This window comes from Fulmarus glacialis, unplaced genomic scaffold (genome assembly GCF_000690835.1).
Source record: "Fulmarus glacialis isolate BGI_N327 unplaced genomic scaffold, ASM69083v1 scaffold33097, whole genome shotgun sequence".
NCBI lineage: Eukaryota > Metazoa > Chordata > Aves > Procellariiformes > Procellariidae > Fulmarus > Fulmarus glacialis.
In genome coordinates this window covers 2,138-19,775 of record NW_009223153.1, presented here as the reverse complement: position 1 = coordinate 19,775, position 17,638 = coordinate 2,138, and the positions used below count along the sequence as shown (strand labels likewise).

General features: G+C 36.7%; 1 long non-coding RNA gene across 1 annotated transcript; it reads left to right on the top strand.

The window, feature by feature from the left end:
- Positions 1-1,483: 1,483 nt before the first annotated feature.
- On the top strand, positions 1,484-4,307 carry LOC104079621. The gene is made up of 2 exons (XR_683554.1): positions 1,484-1,579; positions 2,722-4,307. It is a non-coding gene; the product is annotated as an uncharacterized LOC104079621 (long non-coding RNA).
- The last annotated feature ends 13,331 nt before the right edge of the window (positions 4,308-17,638 follow it).

Here is a 17,638-nt window from a genome sequence, read left to right as displayed (position 1 = left end):
AAGTAATATTTGAGTAAAGCTGCTTAAACCAATCTATTGGAAGGCTTTCTAAGATGAATGCTTAAAAAATTCTAGTCACATGCTAAGCATATGAGGCCTTGCTATGTGGTTAATTAACTGGAGCCAGAAATTTCGTCAGTCATATGACAGATGTACTACTTCAGTAGTTCAGCAGTGCTTTCTTCTGCTATACGTTTATCTTGAATGTGCTGAACTATCATGAGATGAAAACTACTTTTCCTTGCATCTTTGAACACAGAGTACAAGCAACCCAGTATTTCCAAAGGCGTGTTGATCTCCCAGTGTGGGATAAAGTACTTAGCTAATGTTAGCATGCTTCAGGATGCTTCAAAACTACCTCTATGATAGATGGTACATGTTTTATGAAAGCACCTCTGCCTCTCTAGTCCTTTCAATTGACATACGTGTTCACTGTGTTTCAATGGAATTAAATCATGTTCCTATTTTCTTCATTAGTATAGCTGTATGTGATTGCAAATGTGTGACTCAAGATGTATTTGCTAAACAATGCTGAGCTTCTGGAATAACTTTTCTAACCTGTAGTAAAGAATGTAATGTTTTATTTGCATTTTATATTCTGTTTGACTGAAGCACTGTAATAGTTAGCTTAACGCAGCAGGGAGAGACAAAACTGTCTGTCGTGGAGTTCACAGTCTAGATGTCGAGTGACAGAACTTCCAGGGGATTTATTTACCTTAGCAGTGATTTGTGCAGCTCATGTAACTTGTGATAGAACTCTAAAAGAAAATTGGAAAGTAAAAAGAACGTGTCACGTTTTTGAAGTTACTAAAACTGACTTAAACACGTCTAAAGAATTTCAGTCTTTGGAAATGTTGAACACACAAAATTTTTCATGTTTGTGACTAAAACAGTTTGGGTTTTTTATCTTCAAGAAATGGGGTAGAGTTTAGCCACTCAAAAGTATTGAGTGAACTATTCCAGGAAATAGTGCAGGTTGTTATTGTTAATGACATTTTGGGGTGGTAGAACTGATTTCCAGTTACTTAGATACAGTGAATGTATTACAGCTGTGTATTGATGTGTTAAAAGTCTAAAGGGTGTCTTACCACCTACATTGAAGCTGCAAAGCAAACATGGGTTTTGCAATCCAAAGGCTATTCAAGATACTATCTGGGTGAACTGTGGATATAGGAGGTAGACACACTCAAACTGTAGGTGTGGCACCACTCTTTGTTGTAAGCATCTAGATTTTTAGATACTAGATAATCTTCACCAATAAAAAAACATGTGGACTCTGTCTTTTACTGCTTGGTATAATTGTAGACTTTGCCTACAACTTTATAAAGTTAAGATGGTGTATGTGTATTGCCATTCTCTTCCCCTTCCCCCATTTAGACTGAACAGTTACTATTTATGTAGGGGGTTTTGTTTGGTTTGGGTTTTTTTTGTTTGGTGGGGTTTTTGTTGGGTTTTTTTTTATTTAAAGTACCATTTATTTTCTAACAGTTCTTCTGTTGGAAGTGCACTGCCACGGAGACGCTGCTGTGCATATATTACAATTGGAATGATATGCATCTTCATCGGAGTTGGATTAACTGTGAGTGATGTACTATGATATACTTGCAGCTGTGTGTAGGGGTGTGCATGGAGCTCCCTTGGTCGACCGGCTCTTCTTTCCCCAGCATTTGAGTAAAACCTCCTAAATTGATATGTTTTTCATCATCTCTCTTAAAACCATGGACTTAATCATCTGAGTTAGCCAGAAAAATGAAATGTTCCTTAAAAAAAAAAAAAAAAAAAACATGTTCTGGCACTTTGAGAGTCTCTTCTTCCTGATGTTAAATTTGACTCTTCATCTCTCTAAAAACTTCAGTTTTATGAAAAATTGTTTTACTTCACTGTAAAAATACTGGAACATCTTGCTCTTGGTAGGGCTCTCAAAACTTCCAGGTTTCCAGAAATACATATTGCTATATAGCCAGTAATGTAAGTTCCACTGCAGTGCAGGGGAATGGGATTCCAAAAGTTAGAAACATGTATGTGCCTTTATAATTTGTGCAAGCTATAAGGAGTAAAACCAGATAATAAGCTATTTACAAATTAAAAGGCTCACATAGTTTTCTGAGTAATAGAGTAACAACAATCTGGCTTGCTTGGCTTTGAAGTATCTGATACTGGTTACTAGAGCCAACTTTCTACCCGGCAGTCCCAGAAAAGTACATATGAGGAAATACCTGCAGTTGAATTCATATGTGTGATTCTCATTATACTTCTAACTTGTGTTATAACCGGAATAATTTTTTTACATGTGAGCTAAATGAGTTATGAAGGATTTTCCAGTTTCCCTAGTAAAAACAGTGACAGCCAGAAATAAAGTGAGACAGATTTTTTTTTTTAAAACAATCTTACTGAGTTGGAAAATGATGAAAACGTTTCACCATGAGGTGTGCCCAGAGGCTTATGTAGCCTCCATCCTTGGAGTTTTTTTGGAACTAGCTGGGTTAAAACCCTGACCAACCTGGTCTGACCTTAGAGTTGACCCTGTTTTGATCAGGAAGTTGGCACTAGAGACCTCTTGATGTCCCTTCCAAGTTCAAGTGCAAAATTAAGCTAATAAAATATCTGATTTATCCTTATCAGAGTAAAAAATGTGCCGAAATGCTGCTTCTTAATATAATTTGCTCTTCCCTGAAGAGCAGATAGTGCTGTATGTTTGACACTTTTGTTTTCTCTTTTTAGGTTGGTACACAAGATTTTGCCAGGCGATTTCATGCAACATATGTTTCTTGGGCTATTGCTTATCTCTTAGGTTTAATCTGCCTCATTCGAGCCTGCTACTGGGGAGCCATTAAAGTCAGTTATCCAGAGCACAGTTTTGCATAGAGAAATTGTTAGATTATAGCGGATGAACATCTAGTTAATTCTGGATATTACATCTTGGACACTTTTAAAACCTTTCCTGTAAGGATTCCATTCTGTTCAAAGTAGTTTTAAGACTGGGGGTCTCTAAGAACAAAAGTTCATTGCACTACATAATATGCAAATAGTTTGTTTTGCTGCTAGATTCCCTAGCTCTGAATACTAAAGCTGTGTTTACATGTTCATAACTCTGTCTTTATAGGTGTTGAATCTTATTTCAACAGACAGTATTAAGTTTTACATTTCCTTTGTTATGTTAAAATCCGTCTGCCATTTTTCTAGATGATCAGTAAGAATTCAAAAGCAAGAGTGTTTATAAGTGTTTCTACAGTAGCTTCACATTTGTACTTAACATTTTAACTAAAATTATATTAAAGTGGCTTGCTTTAAAACCTAAGCAATAAGCATTTTGCTTGAACTGCTTACTGTATCTTTTGCCTAAGATCATAGTGACCTTATTCAGGAAATGAAAGTTATGTACTTTAAAAGACTGACACTGTTGCTAGAGAGACATTTGTAAACACTGTATGCTTTGAGATTTTCAGGTAGAGAGATGCTATTTTGGTAGTCCAATTAAATTTCCATTTATCCAGGATTGGATTTCAGTTAGGATAAATGCTTTCCTCTCAAGGATTCTGGGTCTTAGATGTTTGGTTTTGGGTTTTTTGTTTTTTTTTTTTAACTGGCAAATCCTAAAAGCCATGCTCGGATTATGGAACTTAACTCTGGTTATTCGTACAAGTTCCTTTACAGGGTCTAAGGGAAGCATTTCATATGACTTGTTTCGTAATACTTCAGTGTCACGTAGGTGACAATAAGATGGTGATGGGTTGCCTCTTACTTTCCTCTGATCATGTCAGATTTTCCCTGTTTGGGAGAGTTATGCACTGGTCACTGCAAAGGGAGACACTGTAAATTCACGTTAACTGCTGTAATGAGAAAATGAGTAAACTATTACTTGGACCATTCCATCAAAGTACATCTAGTCAATTTAGCACTGACTTGCCAAGAGAATACGGAAACAGAAAGCTTTTTCTAATGATGTATTCACAAAGGATTGAGGGACCAGTTCTTGCACTGCCCATCTTCATTGTTTTAAACAAGTTTTTGCTAAATTTGGAAGGAATGTCCTGAGTGATTTAGACGACTGTAGTAATTTAGATAATGGGGTCAGATGGGTAAATTAATGTGGATGTTTCAGGGATACATGTAATTTAAATTATCTATGTTCCTGCTAGGACAAAATGATATTCAGATAAGGATTTTGGAGCACAATAAATGTAAATGATCAAACTGTAAATGATCTGTCTTTGTATGATGCTAAATGTATAAAAGCAGTAGCTCAGGATTTCAATGTACCTTTTACAAATAAACTAATAAAGAAATAAAGATTATTATTCAACCAATATATTTTGTTATTTATGCATGAATAAAAATACACAAGTGGAAGGATTTCTTAGTATGATACAGGAACAGCAAAGGTATTGTGCAGCAGAAGTGGGCTCTGCATTTTTGCCAGATGGCAGCCTCAGGAATATAAGAGAGCAAGGACAAATTTCTGTTTTCCTGATGTTTTGGGGAGAATAAGGAAGTAAATGAGGGATGAGACCACTGTTGGGATTATATCTTCTTTAGTCAATAGCTTATTGAGGGAATATTGTAATATACTCTCTTCTTTTCCTAATGCTATTTACGTCCCTTCACTGTAGGGATTTGTTGTGCTCATTTGCATCTTAAACCTCCGAATACTCTTTCCAGTTGTCTTGTATTTCAAAATACTGCCTGCCCTCCGCATCCTGAAATAAAGTAGGCTGGGGTGTACAGAAAACCATCCACGGCTTTTGTAACTTAAGTGAGGACGGGGCAGGGAGCCCCATAATAATGTTATGTTAATCAAAGGAATTTGTACTTTTTCCCCCTGTGTTAAGCTGTACTTTATTTCCTATCTTGTGTTTCTCCTTTTTCTTCTCAACCTTTTTGAGCAGAAGGGAAGATACATGGACAAAGTAATTTATTTTTGTCTGGATCGGGATAATTTTTGCAAAGTGAAACATTGTACTTATTTCTATAAAATATGAAATGTATTGTGCCACTACACTTCAACCACTTCTGGGTACATAAGAATCATGATATTTTAACAGTGTAAGAAAATTAATGGTAGAATCTGAAGGGCCTCTACAAAGGACTCAAATGGATGTGGCTATTTGTGGAGCAGGCTTGTTTGCAGACAGTCACGATGGTCTATGCTGAACCACATCTCAATCCATTAAACTTCTCTAAACTCTAAGTTAAAAAAAAAAAAATAATCCTGTCCTGTGCATAATGACCACTAGAAGAACTTTAAGCTTTTATAATCACTCATTTCTTCTGTTGACTTTTAATAGTCTTCCTCAATGTATTATTTTTTGTGTTGGATGGGGGAAGGAGCTATCCAAATTCACAATGAAGGGCTTCTGCACTTTCAGGTTTTATCTTCCCGCTTCCCTGTTTTCCTTCCACTCCTTCCCACCAAAGAGTTTTTATATAAACTGAGTGGTATTGACTAGGAAATGCTTCAGACCTTAAACTGTGTTTTATTTTTTTAATTACGAACCTATTGATGAGTGAGTGTTTTACTAGTTTTGTTTGTACTTCTCACACATGTTGGTATGTCGTCTTTTAAAAATAAAGACTAGAGGGTGCGTTTCTGAAAATTAGATTATCAGGAGTAGCATGTTGGAAGAAACTAGAGGTTTCAAAACAGCCTGATAAGAAATTCACCATTTAATGCTTAGAGAAGATGCTGAAGCAACCATGGAGCCATTAGTGGTTATTGCTGAGAAATAGTTGATGAGTAATATTGGCTTTTTCCTGGTCTTTCAAAGATAGCGTATGTCTTTACAAACAGAGGGAGAGCCAGCACCGTAACATCAAGTGCTAGAAAATCCCTGTAACTTAACTAAAAGGACTTGCATAATAAATAGGTGAGTAGTAGCAAAGACAATTTGTCATGTTAGATCAACCTAACTGCCTTTTCTGACAGGGAAAAAATACGGCACTGAATGCAATATGCTCTTTAAAAATATTTGTGAAATGTTCTTCCAAGCAAGCTTGAGAAACACATCAGTAAAATTATTTAGAGATAGTTATTATCAAACTGGAGGATGTGGCAAATACATGCCAGCTATTTGGAAATATTTAATATTTTTGTAAAGTTAGTTTGCTGTCTACTTCATGTATTTCTATCATTAGCTGATAGAAACTGAGAGCAAGCTGAACAACTGGATAAAGTTAACCCATCCTGTTCTCCTACTTATTTTCCTTATGTGTGATTCAGATTTACAATGCCAGGGACTGAGCTTTCCCTTTCAAAAAATTCGTGGAGAAGTAGATCAATGTTGAAGAAATGAGTATCACTTAACTACTTGCAATAGAAAATTGTAATCGTAATATTTAGTATACTGTGTAATGTTTGAAAGCTGGACTCTCATTATATTAAATACCCCTTCATGCCAAAGATTTTCTTTATAGTGGAGTTACAAACCACGTTTGTCTCAGTAGCCATAACGGATAAAGATGTCCCCATTCCTCAGCCTTCCAGTTATGTCTATCCCTATACCATGGCTCGGCAGCAGAGCTTTACTCCCAGAGGAGGGGAAAAGCCTGCTTGAAAATAACTTTAAAAGTGCCTCCTTAATTCAGATTTCTTTCAGTGATTTTATTGGTGCAGGCAGTGTGCAGGAGATTACATGAAGGTGAAGGAACAAAAGGCTGGAGGTCTTGAAGGAGAGGGGAGGTAGGAACTTAATCCGATTTAAGTTATTTGCAAGATTTTGTTATGGTTATTTGAGCCAACAAGAAAAGAATATCTAGGCTCAGTTTCCTACAGCTTTAACCACAAAAGGGCTTTTATTTTAGAACAATAAAGCTACTTGTTATCCTGATTAGCTAGCAACTCATCATGTTACACTTCACTGGAAGCTGGAGAAATCTACGAAGGAGGTATCCCTGTATCACTTTCTCTGCTTTTACATTCATCCGTAGGCATTCACTACTAGCTGCTTTCGGAAAAAAGGATATTGGGCTAAACAGCTTTTGGATGTGGACCTGTACAGTGGTTTTTAAGGTTCCTTTTGAACAGGTTATTAGGAAGAAGTGTGCTCAGCTAAATCTTGTGAACAAAAGTAACAGACGGGACAGAGTATGGATTGGAAATTGCTGATCCAGATGACAAGTTGTATGTCATTGCAATAATTTAGTAAAATGATTTATCAAATGGGTTTAATAACACTTACTATAAATAATGGCTAAAATATAAAACTGGATGAGAAGCGTGGGTTCATAAGGATAGTTGTATATTATGGTTTTATCCAGTGACAGTGCATCTTGTAATGGTGAAACAGCAATTTATTTCAAAGTAAATGTAATACTAGCTCTTTTGCATAGCTTTATATCAATTTGTAATGACATGGTTATAGTTCCAGCTTACTTAAATTTACGTGTGTTGCTTAGTGTTTAAAAAAAAAAATCGGGGGAGGGACAAAGAGACTGAGGTTAGAAAAACACATCTGAGGGTATGCTTCTTATTTTTCTTGCAATATTTACTAGGGAAAATGATGTGGCTGATGGAATTTCAAGACTGATTTGAGTAGAAACTGTGTGAGAAAGAAGTTGCTATCAGGCTTAGGGGTCTGGGCCAAAGATGTACAGCATATTACCTTCACAGAAAGATCAGACTGAATTTCTAGTATTTCCAAAGCACCATCTTTAAACTTTCACTGTTGTTTAATGAAGTCTTTTACTCATGTATAATACATCTTTCTTGTCATACTTTCAATTCTTTGTTTAAAATATTAGCATAGTTGCCTAGATAGGAAATAGGTATAGAATTTGATTTTTATATTATTTGCCTCCAAAACTTCGCATATGTAGCATTACTGGAGTATTTCGGGTCCTCTTTATTTTTGTAATGTGATTATCATATTTTTCTTTGGTTATTTTTCATTTTATACCTGTAACTGATACTACTGTGTGTAGTATCCGCCAGTTTCTCAAGTTAAACTTCTGAAACACTTTGAATTCTTGCCTATATAAGGGGTGCCTTTATAACATACTGAACGTAACTTCTAACCATGTCACAAAAATAAAACATAAAGCACCTTGAAGAAATGAATCTTTACTGAACATCAATTTGAAAGGGGTAACACACCTCCTGAGAAGCTCTGCAAGCTTGGAGCCTCTCACGCTGAGCAGGCTGCGTGGCAAGGAACCCCAAACATCCACCAGATGAGCCAGCGGAGAGCATGCAGTTCTCACAAGAGTTCTCTGGCTGTATTTCATTGAAAATGCAATCACCCTAGGAGTCTTCCCTTCAGAAATCTGAGTTTGACAAACTGGCATTCTCTGATTATTTCTTTTTCCCATCAAAAATTACTCAGCTAGCTCTAATCATTGCTGAAGAGGGCTGAAAGAGCCTACAGTGCTATTTATAGTTTGTGTACCTTTCTTACTTAGAGTAAGAAAACAGTACTTTACATTCCTTTTAACATAAATGCACACTATTGTTCTTTTGACGGAAAAGTCAATGAACTAGAAAGCATGCTTTAAAAAATATTTAACTTGCCTAACATTTCCATTCTCTGAGCTTTAATTGCCTCTTATTTCTGTTTTGATGCCTATAATGTCAAATATTAACCTTTTATTTCCATCCCAGGTGACTGTCTTGGGCACATTTTCTGTCCAGTTTCAGTTTAAATAGTACTTTTCCAGGAATGAGAGCAGGGGAGAAACTGTTTATTTGTTTATGCTTAAATAAAACCACATAGCCAGAAAATTCCAGCTATCCCTGCCCTATGCTTTGGAGCAGTTTGGCAGGCGCAGTTACCGTTATGTCAGGCATGTTTTCAGCTCTCCTGTGAATGTGAGCTGAAATACGGCTGAGTTATGAGACTCAGAAAAATTTTGCCTATGTGTTCTCAGTAGACAGTTGTTGGCAGTGTCAGAAGATCTGTTTTATACTGTACATCTCCTGTTTCCTCTGAACTGGTCAAATGGGTACCTTCATTCTGGAGGTGCAGGAAATACACACGGCTTTCACACAACTCCTCCTTCTACCATGCCTGAAAGAAGAAAAGGTCTGTCTCTGCCAGTACTGCAGACTATTTTGTTGGCAATTGGGCAGCATGAAGGGAAAAAAAAAGTAACAAGGAGTGTTGGGATGAAGAAGCAGCCTGGAGGGGGGATAGTGATACAAAAACAGAAGCAGAAAACACCGTCTGTGAGAGTCAGACCAAGGAACAGGAATAGAGAAGATCACGCTATGGAAAATGAGGAAGAAACGCCTAATAATTTCTTAACAACATTCAATTCTGCTTAAACCTACCTTCATACAGACTGCTACTTTTTTTTGCGTGGTATGCCTTTTGGCATAATACTTAGTCCACAGAGGATTGCAGCATCACTGAGAAGCACCTGACTTCACAGGAAAAGGATGAGGATGGAGAGAACCTGAACTTCAAGCTGGTCTTCTGGGTTTACTTTTTGACAGTGCCACTGTCTGCATCAGTCTATCGTGTATCAGGTAATGGGAGCTGGAAGACCTGAGGAAGCAAGATATCCCTCTCTGAGAGTAAGAGCACACATGTGATCCCCACAAGCTCCCTCCATCAGCACTGTGGGATGTGACCGAGGGACCTTGGAGTTCCTGGCAGAAATGCCCTGAGCTTGACAGTGCCCAGGGACATCCTCCATGTCCCAGGAGAAGGGGGAGACAATACAAACTTTACAGTTAAATCCACCCCCAAAGGGCCAAAACAACTAAGAAACAAGAACAAGGGCAATCTTAATTTTGCGGTTTTTAAATTATAAATGAGTAAATGTCACCCTACAAAGCTAATATTTAATGTTATATTTAGATTGTCTAAACTGGACACTAGGAAAGCAATGGAGTTAAGCAAATTTTTAAAAACGCATGCACAGTACAAAACAAAGAAAAAATCAGGGCCTGCTATGAAATAGCTTAGATTTTGCTCAAATCTGGTGCGCGCTCATGCTCTCAAACAAAAAAAAAAAGGTTTATCACCATTGTTATGCATTAGTCTCTTCCTAAGTTGATTTGCAGTCAGCCCTCTTTACCAGCGCTGACAAGGTTGATGAAACACTCATCACTGCAAGCATCACTGTCTTATACAGTGCTAACACAAGAACTGTCCCCAAATTCATGAATTTTATTCTGATTAGAAGAACACTAAAGTGGTCTCATTTACACATTGCTGAGCAGAACAGATGCTTTTTCTGAAAAAATGTTAGAATCTGCATTTCTATTCAAAATACTTCCATGCCCTGTCACCAGTATCAGAGGTGATACGTAATAGACTTCATTGACTGGTAGGCTTGCAGCAAATTAACACGTTTTGTGACTGTTAGCGAAAAGAAGACAAACCTTACAAATGGGTTTTTCTTTCCAAATTTGGAAAATATAATGTAGCAGCTATTATTGATAATAAAACCTCAGATGTACAAATATACTGTAATTTACTTTGCAAAGGCAGAAATCATGTAGTCATAAGATATTATATAGTTTTGGTATTACATTTATGGCAGGAAGCTTAACAAGAATGCTTTTTCCAGATTACCAAAGTAAAAATTAGTGAGAATAACCCTTTTTTCTGCATCTGTGTTTTAAAGTAAAAAGCAGAAAACATAATCTGTTAAATATAGTGATTTTAAACCAATGCCATTAAACCAGAACAAAAACACTCTGCAGCCCTTCTGTTTCAATTTAGTTTAAAACAAAAATATAGTGCAATTGGCTTGAAAAAAAATTAAATAGATACTTTTTCCCCCTTTTTTTTTTTTTTTTAAGAGAAATCCAAACTGAAAGCTTGGGATATATGTAATTTTGGGAGGCAATAAATGAAAGCTTTCCAATTCATAGTTTCCTTGAATTATAGAAAGAATATTGTTGCCGCCTCTTATTCAGACTTTGGAATTTTCTGTTGAAAATAAATTATTGAATTTTCCTCTGCTTTTTGCGTTATGAAGACAGAGCAGGTCAAGAGTGTGGAGAACTCAATGTCATGCTTCACTGTATGTGGGGAAAGCAATTTCTGTCGAGCACAGACAGCGTGGCACTGTGTTGGGTGTGACACTGCCCTTCTCTACACCAGAGGAGCAGCCTGGCTGTAACTGTAGCTGTCCATTAGTACAGTGACGGGAGTAGGAACTTCTAGCACTGACAGAAAAGATGGTATTGCCATAGCACAATTTATAATCTTGTTATGCCCAAAACAGCTCATGTATTTTTAATACAGCATTAAGTGTATTGGACTGTTGCTAATACTGATTTGATTTCTGAGAGTAGGCAAAGGAACAAGAGAATGATAAAATTTACAATTTGAATGTTTGTATTTGTGAAAATTTATTTCCCTACTAAGATTATCTGCTTTTAGTTTCACACTTGTAAGCGCACAGGCTGGCTGAGCTAGAAAGCTTGAATGGAATTTTCAAATAACAGCAGATCCTAATCGTGGCTTGAAGGAAAGCCTTGGTGTGAGCTGGTTTAATGAGGTATTTACGTGAGCTCACTGAACCCTAAGTTTCCTATTTCGTTATTATTTATGGAATCTTTGTCATTCTTCTAAGGCTATAATCTTTTCTAAATTGATGAGGAATATATGCTTTAATGAATATAACCATTTCTTTCTCTTTGACACTCTTTGACTAGAGTGACATAACATTTTCTGTTCAGTACAACTATCTATAATACAGTTTCAATGATGGCCATATTGCTAACTTTGCTGGGATTCAAGACATCAAAAGTTAGGATTTACTTACCGTGCAAAAAATGGTATTGCTGATAAGAGACTGATACCACTGGAGTCCTTGGAAGTCACCTTCTAAGAGCGCGATCAGACTGAACCACAAATTCCTGACCCAGGGCAGCCCATGCTTAATGTTCAGAATGGGATACTGACATCCATGTTTAACTTTCAAAATATCCGTATTTTGTGTAAACCCCCTGGTTGTGTGGGGGGTGGAGAGAGGGTCACAGCAGCTCACAAGCTCTTTCATTTCTCATTGAAACTGATTTCTGAAGAGTAGTAATAGACTTCTGTGAAGAATGGCTGAGAAGACTCCCTTCAAAATCTCCACTTCCTAAATGCTTTTGTGCATAATTAAAAACTTTGGATTCAAAACTAAAAAATCTGAAAATGGGTTATATTTGTTGATTAAACTGCAGTTAATATGTTATTAAAAAGACTATTCCAGAAAAGCTCAGGTTTCTCACAAACCGTGGTTTTTAACTGGCAGTGGCAGTTAAAAGCATGAAAAGTAAAATACCTGCCTAAACATCTTTTTTTATGTTTTCAACCTTTGAGGAAAAATGTCATTTTTTGCTACATCTTATATAAGCAGAGACTTCTTTCTTTCCCCAGATTTCTTTCACTACAATTGTATGATAAACATTAAATCTGGATTAAAGCTCTTTGTAAAAATATTTATCCCAAAATATTTTTCTAAAAGATTGTAATATAAGCTGTGGTAGAAAAATACAAAATAGAGAGATACGATGTACTGGTATAAATTTGTTACAGACCAAGGCATAGTATTACTGTAACACTTCTAAAGCTCTAGAAAATAAGATTTATAAATGAAAACAAAAGAATACATGTAACTACCTTGTGTGGCCAAATGCCTCTGTAAGCAAATGCTCAGAGAAGAGACTGATTAACAAACAGTATTTCCTACATAGAAATGAGAACTTTATCTGATTTTGTTTTTATGTTTCCTTTTTACTTTTAGTAAGATCAATCTAAAATCCTTTAGTTTTTGCCAGTTAGGGGACCACATTCTGTGCTTATTCTCAATAATGTCAAAGACTTCAACTGTTCATTTTGCAGACAGTGAATTTCTTTTTCCAATATACTAAACGAGACTGGCATATTCAAAAAATCAAATTAATTTTGATTCCTGGGGTGATTGTAGAGTTTCAGTTCCAGAATAGGGTTTCTAGGCACTATTTTTGCTTTTTTGTGGTTTTTTTTTTTTTTTTTTTAATTAATCCTATGTTTGGTTAATGACAGTAACAATTCTTTTTTTTCTGGCCTCCTCCTGTTCCTTATTCTTATTTGCTGTTTGGTGACCTTTGCTTTTTCCCTACCTTTGTCAGTGTTTAAGAGGCATACAGTAAATTATAGGATAAGGTCCAGAGCATCTGGGTGAGAAAAACCACCTTCTTGGCCAGAAGAACCTGCTGTCCCGAGTTATGTAAACAGCTGAAATTTGATGGATCCTTTGCTACAATGAAGTGGCAAGCTTAGATAAGTAAACTATGAGTGTATTGGAGCATAAACTGTACAGTTTCTGGCTTCTATGGGTAGGATGATCTCCAGTAGGCAATGCCAAGCCAAGCCCAGCAACACATTAATCTTCCCTCAGTGCGCCCCAGTGCAAGTCTTCACTTGCCAGAGCCTTCCTGCTTCTGACAATTAGTTTCTACTGCAAGGAGTGCCTGCCCAGGCAGGAGTTATTTCACTAACTCTATCAAACTGCTATTTCTGGCAGAGGAAAGGCAGCTGCTAAGTGGATAGACTGAACTTCAGTGCTAGACTTTCTCTGCATTCCTCCTAACTGCTATTTCTCAGATCACTTCAATGCACTATCTTGGTTCTCTCATGCTAGTTTCCATGGCAAGAGATCACAGTTCCACGCAGTGAAGCACAGAATTATATTCTTTCTTACATTTTCGCTGTCTTCAACAGCACACACAGCAGCCAGCTGATCTCTATGCTGTAGGTAGATGTGTGCTCCAGACTCTGTTTTAGGACAAGACTAAGGCTCTTCCCCGGCCTCTTCCTTGTCCTGCTTCCAGAGGGAATGGGGAGTGTGAACTGCAAAGAAGCTGCAGTAGTTGTCCCTGCCCTTTTTCACGATTATAACGTCTGCTGCGTACTACATGAAGCGTTATCCGTCCTGCAGTAGATGTACAGGTGCAAAGACAGAAAGGGCTGCAAAGCATATCTGCTGTACAAAGCTTTTAAAACCCTGAAACACAGGCACATAGAAGAACACAGAAATGGAGACCACGCATTATATAATGCAGAAAGATCAATACGCGCTAAAGTTATACTGACAGCTGTCCTGATAGTTTGTTACAAGCTATTAGATATACACTACCACCTAGAAGAACAGTGAACTGACTTAAGACAGATACTAACTTAAGAGCTATAGAAATACTAATCTTTCTCTTGTAAGCGAATTAAAATTTAAATGGCAATATAAGTAAGAAACTTTATTCTGATTCCTTATAAATCAGCCATACCTTGCATCTAGAAGAGCTAAATGAGGTCTGAATTATTCCATTCCATTATTTGCTAATTTGCATTCAGTAATTTTACAATAGTATATTTCAAGGTGACAAAGCAAATCTGATTTCCCAGGGTGCATTATACAATGGATTAATTTACAAAGGATTAATTTTCACTTAGGTCATTCTTACCCTCATATGTATATACACACATCTGAACACATAACAGTTTTATTATCTTGAAATCATATTTGCTGTTTGGCATGTAAATGAAAATTGTCAACAATTTTGATAACTATTTTTCCCCACAGCTGTGACATAAACAGATTATTATCTTAATCCAGAGAAACATGAATGCATAGTTTTAATGTGTGTAATTTTTATAATCACTACTCCTTTGCACAGCTAATATGTGTTTCCTTGTCACATTCCAAACTGGTATTTTTCTTCCTGTTATGCTCTTGGTCCTGAGTCTTCTGTCTCCATTTACTGTATCTTTATTTATCAGTACAGGTTTTGGTGGCATCTGCTGAATCATGCTGATTAAGTCTGAATCTAAAGCAAGCAATGTCTTAGAAGACACTCTATATAGTCTATTAAAAGCTATGGCAACAATCTCAATCAGTGTAAGAACTAAACCCAATTCCCATGACTGAAATCCTGGAAAGCAAAATTGTGCATTCTATTGAAGCATGAGCTGGTTTCTCTTGAAGTTTCTTTTCAGATTCAGAGACTAACTTCAGCATATATAAAGATTTTTAGGTCTTGTAATTCAGCTATGATAGATATATCAGATGTAAGAATTCAGAGTAAAGGAATCTATACAAATAGCAGGTGAAATTCTGGCCCAAACCCAGAAAAAAAGTGCAAAACTTGCACTAAATTCATTAAGCCATGATTTCAAAATTCTATTCTCCCAAAGCAAATTGAACTCTTCCAGGATATTATTATCAACTATTAAATGTGTGAGTCTCTTTTCCTGTGCATATATAAAAACACACAAGAAAAATACATGTTTTTTTTTTTAATTTGTCTACTACTAAGCACATGTGTACATAGACTATAAAACTTCGTTGTGATGGATAATGATAGATGTGGATGAATTTTTGTTGATTGATTCATGTAGGACCACAAATCTTTCCTAACTTCTTTTTCTTATGCTTTTGTTAATACAAAAAAAAAAAAAGAAAACAGTAGATATCTTGATACTTTCTGTAACCTCCTTCATATACAAAGTTAGTTCATCAAGCTGTTAGCTGCAGTCTAGCAGTTTTCCTTCTCTTGGGATCAGCTGTCCCCCATGGCATCTTCTTCCACAACCCGATGCAATCACAGCAAAATAAAGCTGTGCACCTGAGATGTGCCCTCCGCATGCTAGTTCCTTCAAGAGAGGCACAGTTTAGCATATCCAAACTGAAAGGGCAACTCTGAGAAGTGTGCAGCACCCACGCTGGTACAGGCAGTAAGAGCAGACCCTGCTACTGAGGTAAAACCCCTGTGACATAACAGAGCCTACAGGTTCCATGGGCGGTTCTGCCTGTTAGTCCTCCTGCCAGCAGCTTCTGGGATCTGCTTTGGGAAGCAGGACGTGCAGGTGGTTTTTCAGAGCCTCCAAAACAAGGTCAGTTGAAATTCTGATCTTTAGTGTCTGCAGTTACTGAGAATATTCAGTTCACACATCCTGAATGCACTGTTCAGTTCAGGTGCGGTAATTAACCTCTGCAATTCAGTACTGCCATCGCTCAGTGATGAGAGATGAGCAAGGCAGTCCTCCCCCAAAATAATGAATGTTTAATTTTGACATGTCTTTTATATATTGATTTATAAAATTCTTTTTATTTGCAAATTGGGGATTTTTTGGTACTTGTATGGTGCCTTTGATCCATGTTGTCAAGATTTTTCTCCACATTCACAGAAATCAGAAATTCTGAAGAAAAATTTTGAGAATGTTTTAATTAATGATCCCAGAAAATTAATTTTTAAAAAAAATACAAAATCCTAATCCAAGAGAAGCATGACAGTTGACAGAAGTGAAGGAAGTTTTGTATGTGAAGAAAATATATTTGCATATATTAACATACATAATATTATATGCCGATCATAAACATTCAAATCTCTTTTTAGTTACACGTGGTAAGCACTAAATACAGCAATAGCTTCCCCTTTTAATTCAACAGTTTCTCTAGTCAAAAAGAACAAGATTAATACTTGTGAGTAATGTTCTGAATTCCCAAAGCTATTCAAAGACCAGCATCAGTATAGTAAATAGTTCAACTTCAGCAACAGGCAGGGGGTAAAAAAGCTTTTGCATTCTTTCCCCGTGCTGCTGTCACAGGACAAGTCAGTAGCTGAAGTAGCCACTTCACAAACGCACAACTAAAACACTCCATGTGCACACATACACATTTACACGTACATTCTTGTTTCTCAGTGTTTGTTCTATTGACTGACTAATAAAGCACACAACACTGGAAATAATGCTTTTTTTGCTTTGTGTGAAAGTGGCTTTAGAAAAAAAAAGTCTCCCAAAAAAGTACTGCTAAATAAATCACAATTACATATGCACATAGGCTGATTACATTTGGCTGCATACAACTGAATGATAAATTACACTGAAAATGGCTTTTTAAACTTGCAGCTACAAGTCTGCCCCCAGGCTGGCCCAAGAGTCCTTTCGTTTCAGCACAAAGCCATTACTTTGCTATTAAATGCCATCCATTACAAAACTAAAATAATGTGCAATTACAGTTACACGCTCATTTAGATGTGCAATTGCTCATTTTTACACGTGCAATATTGATATTGTCTTTCATAAATGTTTTATGTTTTCCTGAACCATATCTAGTAAAGGGAGTAAGTGTGACTGTGTGGCTTTCTGCAATCTACAGCCTTTAGGAGCACAAGCAATATGTTAAAAAAAAGGAAATAATCTCTTCGATTAGTTCGCCAAGTAGAAAAAGCCAGCTGGCTTTTTGGTTTTGGGGTGGGTTTTTTCTGCATATATGCATTTTGTTCACACAGCAAAATAACCTAAAAATAAATAAAAAATATTTATATTTTGCTATGTGTAATAAATCTCTCTTGGCTAGACCGGTCATTGGCTCTTTAAATTAATTACTGTATATATCAGGTATTTGAGATTATCATCGTGTAATGTTAGAACATAAACAATATCAAATGAAGTAAAAATTTCCAGTAGGGTAATTAGCAGCACCAGGCAAACTCGGAGACAATTGATAAACTGGAAAAAATGTTAGCTTATATTTTCATTTCCCACAATCAGAAGCCGGATCCTCTCTAGGCACAGGCAACGTTGCTTAAGACAGCAGGTTGCCGAGATCTGCGAAATGGCTGTGGTCCAGTGCTCCCTCTGCCTACGCCGGAATGCTGGAAAGCTGGCCTCACTGCTGCTGCTGGGATTGCCAAATCATGGGCGGCTGCAAGTGAGGT